Source organism: Alligator sinensis, unplaced genomic scaffold (genome assembly GCF_000455745.1).
Source record: "Alligator sinensis unplaced genomic scaffold, ASM45574v1 scaffold73_1, whole genome shotgun sequence".
In the NCBI taxonomy this organism is placed as follows: domain Eukaryota; kingdom Metazoa; phylum Chordata; order Crocodylia; family Alligatoridae; genus Alligator; species Alligator sinensis.
The window spans coordinates 5,737,727-5,751,170 of NW_005841838.1; the positions used below are offsets into that span (position 1 = coordinate 5,737,727).

General features: G+C 45.3%; 1 long non-coding RNA gene across 1 annotated transcript in view; it reads right to left on the bottom strand.

The window, feature by feature from the left end:
• Nucleotides 1-9,244: 9,244 nt before the first annotated feature.
• Nucleotides 9,245-13,444, bottom strand: part of LOC102380705 — a 4,677-nt gene continuing 477 nt past the window's right edge. Inside the window, exon 3 of the long non-coding RNA XR_322876.1 lies at nt 9,245-9,583. This is a non-coding gene — a long non-coding RNA (uncharacterized LOC102380705). The remainder of the gene's footprint in view (nt 9,584-13,444) is intronic.

A 13,444-nucleotide genomic window follows, 5' to 3' on the forward strand; every position in this document is an offset into this window, starting at 1 on the left:
CAGATGTTCAAATGTTGACCGCTTGAAGATTTTGCAAGCTGATACTACACAGTCATGGGGCACTTAGTCACACATCTCAGCATGCTCTGCACACTCCATTAGTGTGCCCAGAGACAGATGGCAGCAGTGCACAGGACAGCCCTGACTGGTTGATCCAGACTACTTAGAGTCTGCCTGCATTTCCCTGCAAGACAGTGTAGGATTTGAAGGGGGACATGTTCTGCTCCCTATTCATCTGAAGCATACAAGTCCAGTGAGCGACACACTGAGAAGAGGGGAGTGGGTAGCAAAGAACCCTGGAATGCTGGGAGGATGGAGAAACTCATGTGGGAATGATTTAACCCTGGTTGTTCCTGGATTATTTTCTCTTGGAGTAAACATTTTTGCTCCAGGATTAAAACCCTGAACACCTGTACATTTGTGGTTTCTCCCGGGAGATCAGCGATTCTCCTAGGAGAAACTAAATGTCTGTACATAGACTCAGTTAGTCTGTAAGGTGCAAATCTACCCTGCCTTCGTCCTGACTTCAGACCAACATGGCAACTACCTCTTTTTACATACTTGGACAAATATGAGTGAATAAGCCTGACAAAAAGGGCGGTCCATGCCAAATTTCAAATCCCAGTGCCAAAGCATTAAGATATTAGGTCCCTACAGGGAAGTTCTATCTTTCCACAGCTTTATTCTTAGAAATGGCTGAACTTTTTTGGCTGAAATTAAAAAAGGAAAGAAAAAGAAATTGAGTCTGAGGCAGACACCTGGCATGGAAAATTTCAGCCCAAATTCTTAAAGCCTGGCAAAGTTAAAGGAACTAGAAATAGGATCTTATACTGGGAAGTGTTGCACAGGCTTACTAGGTGTGCTAGGTGTGCTATTATATAATATCTTGATAAGCATTGAGCCATCCAAACGCTGACAAAGAGAGAATGTGGTACCTAGCTAGGGGGGTTTGTAGAGAGAAGGGGTAAAAGGAAGAACATTTGTGGGCGGTGGAGTGTGGGATTGTTTGGGGTGAATATGGGATCAGATTGGCTAGTGCACAGTGGGCACATCTACATGTGCATTTATGTGCCAATAAATTTAATGCGCTTTAACCTAATGCACATTAAGCACTTTTTGGCAGGTATCTACACATGCAAAGACTTGACATTAAATCTAGCGCACTTTTGGAACTAAAGTTAGTGCCAAATCCCTGCAGCCACGTGTGCTCCTGTGGCCACAAGGGGGGAGCTCCAGCCTCCGGCCACATGGCTGCCAGTATTTGGAGGCCAGTATTTGGACCCATCCGCCAGCACTTGGAAGCCATCATGGGAACTCTGATCCTTGGCCAGCCCCTTCCCTTCCCAGGAGCCGCATGCCCAGCACAGGAGCAGCATGTGCCAACAACCATCTTCCCCACCCTGCCTCTCCATGCCAGGGATGCCCCTTCCCTTGCCTCTGCCAGTGACACCCAGCACCCCATGACCAGCTACCTGCGCTTCTGTTGGCCATGGTGCTGGCCCTGCTGACCCCAGCAGGCACCCCCTGCCCAGGCCTCAGGAGAGCCACGCACCCACCAGTGGGGGCCAGGGCGCTGGCTGCAGGAGGTCCTGGCCGACCAACTCCTCCTGCACTTACCTCTCCATCCCGCCTGCCCCACTGCATGCACACCCCCTACCCTCTGCCTACCCCTAGCAGCACTCTCAGGCCACGCACGTTTGAAACAAAAAAGGTTTATTGCCCTCACGGCCTCCACCCCCATCTCTCTCTCCCTACAACAGTGTCCCTCCAGCACCCTCCCTGCCACCAACAATAAAAAACCCGCTTACAAGTGGCAAACTATATAGAGAGGAGCCCAGCCCTGGGGGAGGAGAGGTGGCCAGCCAGGAGCCCTGGGGCTAGGTTCAGACTGGCCCTCTAGTGGCTGGGTAGACCTGGCACTAAGTTAGTGCCAGGTTGCATCTTACATGTGTGTTAATGCACTATAACTAATCACACCTAAATTTGATATGTGCATTTGCAGGTATCAAATTTAGGCACAATCAGCCTAATTTCACCATTTTAATGTGCAGTAAAGTTGTGCATGTGTAGACATATGCCTGTGATGCGCATTACATTAGGCTAATGTGCATTAATGGCTCTTGTGTAGATGTGACCAGTGTGTCAAAACCCATGCAAAAATGCCATATCTATTTTAATATAATGCCATTTAAAAAATACACCCTACCATTTTCTTCTGCTACTTTGAGCATTGCTGTAAAAATGAAGCTGCCTGCATGTTTGTTTTTCTGGTCAAAGCCAAATTTCATCATTCATTTGGGTCAGAAAAAAGCTGTTTGTTTTAATGTTGGCTTTTCTGTAAAGATTGGCTTCTCCAAGTGTCAAAAAATCTGCCTACAAAGTTAGAGAAGCTCTAATTTTCATTGTGCAGGTGTGCAGAAAACCAGTGTGGGCTTTACAGTTTGACAGCTTCCCAGAACCTGTGTTGTTTTGATATTCTGCTATAAACTAAAGGAAATAGAAAATAAGTAGTACAGGTAGAAAACATGTCATAAACTGTTCAAATTTTTAAAAGGATGCTCTGTATACTAATCCAGAGGACACAAATTCATTCAGGGCAGCTTGTCTAAAGAAGTGGTAATTGTTTTGGTTAAAATAATGGCTGTTCCTTCACTGTGAGCCAAGCCTACTGTTTTTTTTCCTAGTTTGGGAAAACTCCAGAATGCCATCTCTGATCTCCCCATTGGCTCATCTGTTCTTTCATGATTACTGTTTGTGATACATATGCTGCCTGGATGCCGGAGGAGAAAACAAAATGTTTCCACCAATCACATTTGGCACCATTTTTCAGCAGGCATCAAGCTAGTTCAATCTACTTTGTGGTTTCCAGTGTTTTCCTTGCTCATTTTCAAAGGGTAAAGCTAGAGATTTATAGTTTCAGTGCATTTAAACTAATAACAAATACTATTTCTCTTGCTTATAAGTTTTTTTTACACAAGCATTTTAAAGATGTTAAAGTGCCAAATCCATTGAAGGCTACGAACATGCCAAATAAAAACACTGGGTGCATCTACATGTGCATTAACATGCTCTATTTAATGTGATTAAATTTAGTACCTCCATTGTAAGGTACTAGGAAAATTTTCATTAGCCTGTCTTAATGCACATTTATTAAAGAGAATGGTTTTTCAGCAATGCTTTAATACACATTAAAATAGGTTAATGCTCATTAAAGCACATGTGTAGATGTGCCCACTGAAAATAAAATGACAATTCTATGCAAGTTCGTGTTCCCCTTCCCCTGATTTCCAAAAATCTGTTTCTGAGAAAAAGCTTGAAAAATTAAATCCATGAGTTTATAAGGGCCCAAAAGGCTTTAGGTTGAAAGCGCCTTCTTTGCTGTACTGTAATATTGAATGAAATGCAGTTTTCCTTTTGGTTTTAAACTACCAGATACAATTTCAAAACAAATATGCAATTTCAAAACATTTGCCTAGAAATTAATTTTCCAAGTGCTCTGGAGAATTTGGTGATATGCAAATAAGAATGGTGACAACAGCAGCATTTAATCCTGAAAATGGGACTACTATGTATATCTACTGATTGATTTTCATAAGGGGGTTGCTAAGCATTCCCTCAATATTTACATGGTAGGCAATAATGGTTCCAGAAGAGAATTTAATATAGCCTGGGCTTGTAAAATTGTCTAAATATGCATTTGTATGACAGACTACAAGATGTGTTACAATGCCTCTGGGACTGTGAATAATACATGCTGTAAAAACTAACTAGGCACTGCATTTACATTGCATATGAGAGGGGTTCTGTGTTTGTTTGGTTTTTGTTTTATTGTTTTTGAAGATGAGCCTTGGATGCACATAAAGGATCCTGAAATTATCTTGGCTAGAGAAAGAAGAGACACTGCTTTTTTGGAGTCATTGGGTGTTTATACATGTGCTCCAGGAGTGGGAGGGTGCTTTAATTAGAGCGGCACTGAGAGCCGGAGGGTGCTTTAATTAGAGCGGCACTGAGAGCCGGAGGGTGCTTTAATTAGAGCGGCACTGAGAGCTGCTCTAATTAAAGTGCCTGGAGCAGCATTCCTGCGCTGAAAAATGCCAGTGGGGGCACTTTAACTAAAGTTCATCTGCTGAAGTCTGTTGGAGCATGGTAATTACCACGCTCCAGTAGATTTGATTAATTGAGCCGGCTTCAATGCATTCTAATTACAGCGCATTGGAGCAGCATTGTGTATAGGTGTCCATTAATTATGATACAAAACTCAAAAAGAAATCTTGTGGGGGCAGTAACACTCCTATATTAGCAAAGTCTTTGAGGTCCCTTAAAGGTTGGAGTATGACCTTAAATTCAGGCAATCCTCCTCTTGATCCACTGGACAATGACTACCACTGCTTCCTTCTGACTCAGAAATCTGACTAAAGAACAGATGAGAAGGACTGGGTGGTGGGGTACTTTGTCTTGTAGGATAAAACACAGAGAATAATTAGGTAATATGATATACCTGGGAATATGCTAACTTTTACCATAAATATGAGGAGAATCAGAGAATTTCCTTTCTGTTTTGGACAATTCCAATTGCTTTGGACAAAGTCAGACAATGTGGTGGTATAAAAAAAAGTCTCTGAAACCAGTATTATAGGCTACCTATACTTAAGCAGCAAGGCTGCTCCACTGCACTGTAATTGCAGCATGTCAGAGCAGGCTCAATTAATGGAGTCTTCTGGAGCGTGGTAATTACTACGTTCCAGTGGGCTCCAGCATCTCATGTCTCAGTATCCCCATGCTTAAATAGGGTGGCAAGAGACCTTTAACTAAAGCTCATTTGATGAGCTTTAGTTAAAGCACCCTTGCTGCCATGTTTAAGTGTGGGGACACTGATACACAAGACGCTCCAGGCGCTTTAACTACAGCGGCTCTTGGAGCTGCTCTAATTAAAACACCACAATAAAAGCCCCCCCCCCCCCCCCCCCCTTGAAGCATGTGTATAAATGCCAATATGGATGAAGTCAGATACTGGGGAGTCATTTGTTAGAGTAGATTCTTAAAAATGCACAACAGAAGGCAATTATAATTCTATGTAAAACCTACATTTTTGTAGAAATAATAAAAGTTCATGCCTTTAGTAACTGTCCATGCAATTGAAGTATCAGATTAATGTAGGTATCAAGGTCTGTTAGCTTCCCTATCTTCTGTTTTTACCACTCACACTAAGTGTTGCCTTAACACTCTGTAATATTTATGGAGCAATAGTGTTGGTTTTTCAGCATGCTTAAGCCTGGGCATTAATCTTTAGGAATCTCTACCATTTTTCTGGATGGCAATCTGCTTTCAGATCAGACTGATGCTAGATTCCTCTCATGAAGTTAGCTTATGAAGCATATAGTTTATGTCCTGTTTTTACAAAAATAGCATATATATTAATTTTTATAAAAGTGAAATGTTGTCTTTCAAAATTAAAGGCTTAACATCTAAACAGTCTTGTGGATAACATTGATTTAGGTCTATCTTGGACAGTTTTGGTGATGCTGTTTTGATATTACACCATTTAACTAGCATGGTTAGCTGAATTCAACGTGCTGCCTTTAAGGCAGGCAATTGAGGTATCTCAACTGGAACCCTGTTTATATACAAAGAATGTATAGAGTGATGTTTCCCTCATCTCTGGAGGACTCAAGCAAGAGACTTGTTTCTTTGCTTGTAGCTTGAAGCCTTTTCCAGTCAGTATTCAGTCCAAAAGCTCTCTAGGTTTTTCTCAGAGTTATGCTGTAAGGGAGCATCCAGATGTGCATGGATATTTGGTTCCCTGGGGATTAGTGGTGGCACATCTTGCAACACTGCTACTTGTCTCTGGGGAACACCTGGGCCATGTGTGCTTTAGTGCGTGGCAAGTTGCCTTGAGTGGGGTAGGGGAGGCTGGGGCCAGCACTGTGCTGGCCCCAGCAGCCTTACCCTGGGCCCGCCCCCAGCAGCCTTACCTGGCCTCCCCTGCTCCCCCACCTGTGTCCACCCCATGATGTCAGCTGAGCTCCTTCCACAGACTTACTTACGGAGACCTGCAGGAGCTGCTGTTCACCACTGGGCCTGGCTGCCATGTGCATGTGTGCGCATGGACATGCATGTGGCACCCCCTGCCCCCTGCTCCCCCCAGCAGCCCATTGGGTTTCAATGTTTCCACATTTTTCTTTTTTAAGGGAGAAGTCCATGTTTTTCTATATTTTTGCTCAGCAAATGGAAAACCTGGATCCCTGATAATGAGTTATACCAGGCCCAGCAAGCCAGCAAGTGTCCTGCAGCTTTATGCAAGTTTCCAGCATAAGGCTTCCGTGCCTGTAACTGGGCACTCTATACTGTATCTTGCTCAGGGAGTTGGGTCCTGGAGCAAACAACAAGCAATATCTGTTTAGGTCCAACTTCAGTCACTGTAGACAGAGGCAGACTGCTCTGAAGTCCTCTCAGCAAAATTTGGTCGGCTGTTGTAAACCTCTGCTGGATTCAAAACCCCAAAAAATCAAGATCATGATAAAACTTGTTTGCAAAGCATGAAAATTAGAGCTCAGCACTCATTTTCATCCATCGTTCTTATAGATAAGATGGGTTGTTAGTTAAATCAGTTTGCAAATTCCCTTCTGTACTTTGTCTCCCTTTTCTTTTAAAACAAAATTGGCATTTCTGGTAAGGTACATTTGACCTCTGATTTCATTTAAAGTGAGATTCATCAGCTGAAAGTGCAGTGTCCATCATAGTTTTGGATGGACTCCTGTCTTCCTGTTATTTTACAGAGAAATAACAGAAGTGATAGGTCAGGAAATCACTTATTTGAAAAGGTATAATTTCCTGGACTGGCACACACACAAAACTCTTTTATAGGCAGTGGTGGGACTAGGAAAGATTTTAGAAAGGGCATTATTTTATAGCTCTACGTGCAGAGTAGTCATGGTGAGGCATCCCTCCCAACCCAGGGTTTTTTAACCAACAAATAAGTCTTGCTCACTCAACCCTGCTCAGGCATGCCAGAGGCCAGCAATTTTGTTTAAAGATAAGTGGATGGGCGTTTGTACCCATCAACTTTTTTGCCTTTTCTTGCGCTCCAACAGCATGACTGTTTGAACACGCAGGTTTTCCAGATGTTTTAAAAATCTTTCTGGTGCATTAAAGTAAAACTTTTTGGATGTAGTTTAGTTTGGCTCTCTGTGAATTAAAGTGTCATGTCCATGGATTTGTTTTGTGCAAACACAAAGGCATTCAAAGACATGTAATGAGCCTCTTTGTCCACCAGATGGTGCTGCAACTTTCTTGTAATTCATCCCATGCCAGGTGCACCACGGCAGATGCAGATGCAGTGGTTGGTCCACCCAGCTGATCATACATCAGTGTTCATTCTGCTGTACAGACACCTGTGGACAGGCACCCCACCACTCATACCCCAGCCATACCCTGGCTAGGGTGAAAATGGCACCATCACCTGCCCCTGCCCCTGACTGAATGCAGCCCGTAGTTGCCGCTTTATTAATTTTTTCTTATGCTGTGTACTGGCTCCTGTTGCACTGTTGCGATTGCACAAGAGGTCACTCCACAGTCAGACAGACCCACGGCAGCCAGCAGCCCTTAATTGAGAATATCACAGTTACCACATAACCTGCCCCAGGTTCAGGCCAGGAATGAATCGCTTGCATGCCTGCTGGGGAGGGTACCATAGACTGCTTTCATGTCCCTTTCAGTCAGACACAGCTGAATGGTGCATGCCTTGTCAGTGCATGCAGCCTGTAGCTGCTCCTCCCCCCACTTTTTTGTGTGCTGGCTGCTGCACCATTCATGAGTGCACAAGGTTATCCAGCTCCCCCCCATTTAGACTCATGGCAGCATGCAAGATAGCAGCTGGTGCCTGTCCACTTCTAGCACTGATTGCAGCCAGCCCATAGCCACCAGGTTCCCTTGTGCTGCCATGCCAGTCACGATTGCATAGTCTCACTCCATCCTGCTGGCCCTAATTCATGATTGCACCCCTGGCCCTGGCAGTGCCTCTCAGTCCCAAACCACAGTCAGTCCCTATCCTCCCCCGCCCCCCATAGATGGATTAACACATGGGGCATGGGCCAGCTGGGCCAGGCCTCAGTCTTGGTGCAACCAAAACCGATGGTGGGCTGTGGCTGCTGGGCACCGTTTGCTGGGTGCTACTGTGCTGGACTGAGCCATGGCGAGGCAAGGGGCTACCCCGGACCATGGTCTGTGCCACATGATCCTGGTGGGCAGCGGCTCTGCACGCCTGGTGCTGGCTCCAGCATGGACCTTACAAGTGGAGGCAGCCATGGCTCATGCCTTGGGCCTAGGGGGCAGCGTATCCTGCTATGACTGCTGCTCCTGCGGCACCAGTCAGGGATGGACCCCACAGCTGCGGGGTCCATGGCTCGTGCCTTGGGGGCAGCATGTCCCACTCTGGCCGCTGTTCCTGTGGTGTCAGCCGGGGACAGAGCCCATAGCTGCGGGGCAGGGCATGAGGTCTGGGTGGGGCAGGCCACAGGAGGGGGGCCCAGGGCCCCAAGGCCCCAAGGAATCTTAATCTACCCCTGCCTCACCCCCACCCGCCGATGTGCCATGCTGTTGCTGCTTGGGGATTCACTGGGTTTTCCAGTATTGATTAAATGACCTTCCCTGATGTTTCAAACAACTGTTTATTTGCAAGTGGGGATAGCAGACACAGAAAGAAAAGGAGACAGATAATTCTCTTTTACATAATTAACCTTTAATGATTTATTCACTCTAACATACAACACAGCCATTACAGAATTTTCAAGGTAAACAATTTGCAGGAAGCAGTGAGCACTCTTCAGCTTAGTAGACCCATGGAACCAAGTGAAACAGTTACATTTGGGGAAAAGTGAGCACAGAGAGGACCCCAAGGCCATTGGGGCAGAGAGCAAAGGGAGCAGGCACACAGACCTACACTCACAGCAACCCCCCACCATGCAGCCAATTGACACTGTTACATGTGGGGGAAAGGTAGGAGCCAACCACTTTATTTATCATTTTTACTTACTTATTTTTTTATCATACTTTTTTTACTTATCTTTGTTTTACTTATTTATTGATTGACCATACTTTATTCATAATTTTTACTTACAGGCAAGGAGGGCAGTCCATGGCCAGTAGGGCAGACAGCAGAGGCAGCAGGTAGACAGGCAGACAGACTGAACACCCACCACCCTACAGTCCCTCCCCAAGTAAGCAACTGACACCATCACATGTGGGGGAAAAACAGGAGCTAAACACGTCAACATTTATTGGCCTTTACTTGCAAGCAGGGAGGGCACCCTTTGGCCAGCGGGGCAGACAGCAGAGGCAGCAGGCGGGCATCCACCATACATGGGTTGCTAACCACTTGATTTATTGGACTTTACAATGTGTCCACTATGCATGGTTTTTTTGGAAGGCAATTGCAGGACCATTGCAAGTGAACACTGACATGCCTCAACCACACTGCACAGGCAGTGACAGCGTGTCCAGATGTTGTTCTCAGCCTTTGTATATGGTCAGCTTTTCTTCTTTGGCAGTGGTGGCAGTGGCAGAAGCAGCAGCATATCAATCAGAGCTGAAAACAAGAAGGAAGGAATGGGGGAGGGCGCATATTAGATGACCATGTAGGAAGGTTTCTGGAAAAACAGGTTTCTGGGGAGACATGCTTCCTTCAAACCTGGGCTAGTGTGGGGCAAGGCTCTTTTCTGGGGAGATGTTGCTTGCAAACCTGGGTTCTTGCAGGCCTGGGCTCCTGTCTGGGGAGAAGTTGCTTTTAAACCAGGGTTCTCGCAGGCAGTATTTTTTTTTCTGGGGAAAGTTTGCTTTCAAACCAGGGTTCTTGCAGGCCCGGGCTCTTTTCTGGGGACACATGCTTCCTTCAGACATGGGGTATTGTGGGACAAGGTTCTTTTCTGGAGAGATGCTTGTTTCAAAACAATGTTCTAGCAGGGCAGGCCTGTTTTTGGGGAGATGCTTCTTTCAAACCAGGGTTCCTGCAGGGCAGAGCTGTTTTCTGGGGAGATACTTCTTTCAAAGGACAATAAGCTGAGAATGAGTAGGCACACCTGAGAAATATCTACCATTTTCTGAGTAGATACTTCTCAGGTGTGCCTATTCATTGATCCAGTAAAAGCCAGTATTATGCACCCAGGGTGTATTGGTGGATTCCAGGGGTATTCCTAAACCCCACATTTGAGTTCAAAGTGGACAGGTGGTATATCACCTTCCTCACACCGACCATGGTAAAGGGCAAAGGCTCTGCTACACCAACAGCTAGAGCATGGATACCTGACTGGGGTAATAATTGACATGCAGATAGGAGGTCACTTGCAATGCTAATTGATTGTATGCAGCTCCCATTACCATTCAGAGCACCGCCCCCCACCACACACACGTGCATGCCCATGCTTGGTGGTGGTGCTATGTGCTAAGAAGGGTTCTTTATGGGGGTACAGGGGGCATGGTAGGAGATGGGGAGGGGTGTGATTTCACATGATTTTGGGGTGTCCGCAGCTTGGGAGGGGGGAGGTTAAAGGGGGGTTAGTGTGAGGCTCCCAGGTGGGGGGGGGAGTGAGGAGGAGGGGATTAATTGTGTATTACTGGTTTACATGTATCCCCTTCTGTAATTCAGTAGTGAAGTCAGCAGCAGGGTAGATAGGCATGTGGCTCCCCCTGTTGGAATTTACAGGGATTGCACACCAGGCTTAATTCTTTCTAAAGCCTACTATGTGCAAACACTGATGCAACTCTCTAAAATAAGCAATTTTAAATTTATAAACCTATTAAATTTAAATTGAATGAGGATTAAGCCCCACAATGTGTACAGGTGCCCAAGGGCAGTGGATGTGGTATACCTTGCATTTAGCAAGGCTTTTGACACAGTCTTCCATGACTTCTCATGAATAAGTGAAATGAATATGGCCAGTGGAGAAGCACATGAGAGGTTGGGATCCATACCCATGTTCATATTCTTTTCCCCACTCGGTCAGTGGGAGATGATGGCTACTGCTATCTTAGGGTTGGAGTAATGGGTAAATAGATCCACAGTCTGGAGGATTTTTTTTCCTGCTTCTCCCATTTCCTATTGTGTCCTGGTGGAGACTCAAGCCTCAAGCCAAAGTGCTGTGCTACATCTGATGGTCTGTTTACTGAATTCCTATTTCTGCTGCTGTTTTGCAACTTGCTGCAGATTGTGTGCTCAACAGGGGTGTGTGAAGCGGGTCCTATTTGATTTGGATTCAGCCTGAATCAGGGATAGTGATTCAATTCACTGATTCAGATCACTGTCCCCGATTTGATTTGACCAAATCCAAATCTGAAGATTCGATGCTGATTCAGCTTTAAATGTTTTTTCTACATCCCTTGAGGTAGCAGGCATGGCTCATGATCGCTACAATGCTGGGACACATGGAGCATCCCACAGGTGTAGTGGGGCCCTCCACATGCTAGGCAGTGAACCCGGAAGTGGACTGGAAGTACTTGCAGTCCACTTCCAGGTCTACTGGGGAGCATGCTGGGCCCCCCCGCCCATGCCTCCCCTGCTTGGCAATCAGCCACAGGGGGATTCCAGGTGCCCCCCCAAGACCCAGGAGGCACCAGTCACTGAGCCAGGGGGGCAGCCCCCCGTGCATCCCCGGTGGACCCAGAAGTGCTTCTGGTCTACTTCTGGGTCTGCTGCTGAACACTCTGGGGAGCCCTCTGTGCTTCTGTGGGACACTCGATGTACCCCAGCATCACAGCATTCACTAGCCCCTGCTACCTAGAGGTATGTAGAAAAAGCATTTAAAGTTGTGTCTATGTCCGAATTGCCGAATCTTTGCGAATCGATTCGGAGGGTTCCGATACGATTCGGAGAGATTAAAGGGTCCTTTGATTCAGAGATTTGGCCACTGAATCAGGCCGAATCTCCACTGGATTGAACCAGGGACTAAAGCTTCGTACAGCCCTAGTGCTGAATGCTTTGTAGGGATGTCAGAGAAGCAGCTTCCCAGTGCATCTTTCATTCTCAAAAGCTCTTCTGTGAAATGAGTGTCCATAAATGGTCTTTGAGGGTCAGATGGCAGTGAGATGCTATTTTGGTTTCACATTGTAGAACAGTGTTGTGTGTGCCCCCCTGTGGTAGAAGATCTTTGGAAGCAGTTTGTGAGGACTTTCTGTTAAGTTGAATCCACCTTCGTGATAAATTTGAGTCTTATCCTGGGGTGAAATTCACCGCTGTGTAGGTGGCTAGAACAAAGCTATTTACACTTAAGCCTTCAGGCTTTGTGCTGATCCTCTGCCCAGGGCCAGCACATAGGAAGACTTTTAAAAGTAATCACATAATTTTATAGGCAGCTACTTATACAATAAAGCACTGAGTAAACTGAAAAAAAAGTTTCTCATCTCTTTCTGCCAGGAAATTTTCATGTCAGGAAATTGACCAAGCAATATTATTGTTGTTATGTCTGTCTACTTCATTTAAGTCATTACTGCAGCATTATTTATAACATTACTAAATAATCACTCAAATGGCATAGTAGCTAAGACTTACTAATGGCTAATATCAGTGATATATAACTTCTATTCATTTTAAAGAAAAGATATTGCATTTCTATTAAGATTGGTGCTTCATCAATTTTCAATTGAGAGGAATTTATTGTTAAATAACTGTAAATGTTTTGCAAAGATCTTTGGGTTTGGGTTGGTATGCAAAATGTTTTCAAAGTATCATTTTTAAAAGCGTGGTGTCTATTAAATGGAGATGTAGATCTCTGTTGCGATTTTGGAGGTTAATACTTGATACAAGTTTTTTGGTTAACATTTTGTTCATATTTATAATGGATTTGAAATTAACATGTTCCAGCAGAATCTATAGGACCTTGAGCTGTTTTCTATCAGTTCTCAAAGCCAGGTTAGTTCAGTGCATTGATAGCAGGAATATCCAGATGGTACCAAAAGTGAATCCGTGGGTAGAATTTTCATCTTAAATTGGCATTAAATCAATGCCCAGTACAAAATAAGGAGGGGAGGAAACTGTAGCTAGAGTTGCTACCTTCTGTGTGTACCCCTGGCTGCGGGGCTACCCGCAAACCCACAGCCCAGCTCTGGATTCCTAGAGGTGCCCACAGCCTGGAACCACCTCACCTGCCCTCCTGGAGTGAGGCAGTTTCCCCTCAAAGGAAGGCACCTACTGTCCCTGGACTTTCAATTAGACACCGCACAATTTACAACTACATACACTTTATTAAAAAAGGGTTAAAGAAAAGGAAACTAATTAATATGCATCCAGTAAACTGTCAGAAACTTATTCACACTCTCAGTCAATAATGTCATACACAATGATGGGCTCAGATGATACGTGTACACAGGTAGCCTGGACCGGATGCCCACGAAGGAGGAGCTGCTTCCACACCCCTCCTGCAGGAAACGTGGGTGGGTGCTTGTTGTGAGGGTCTCC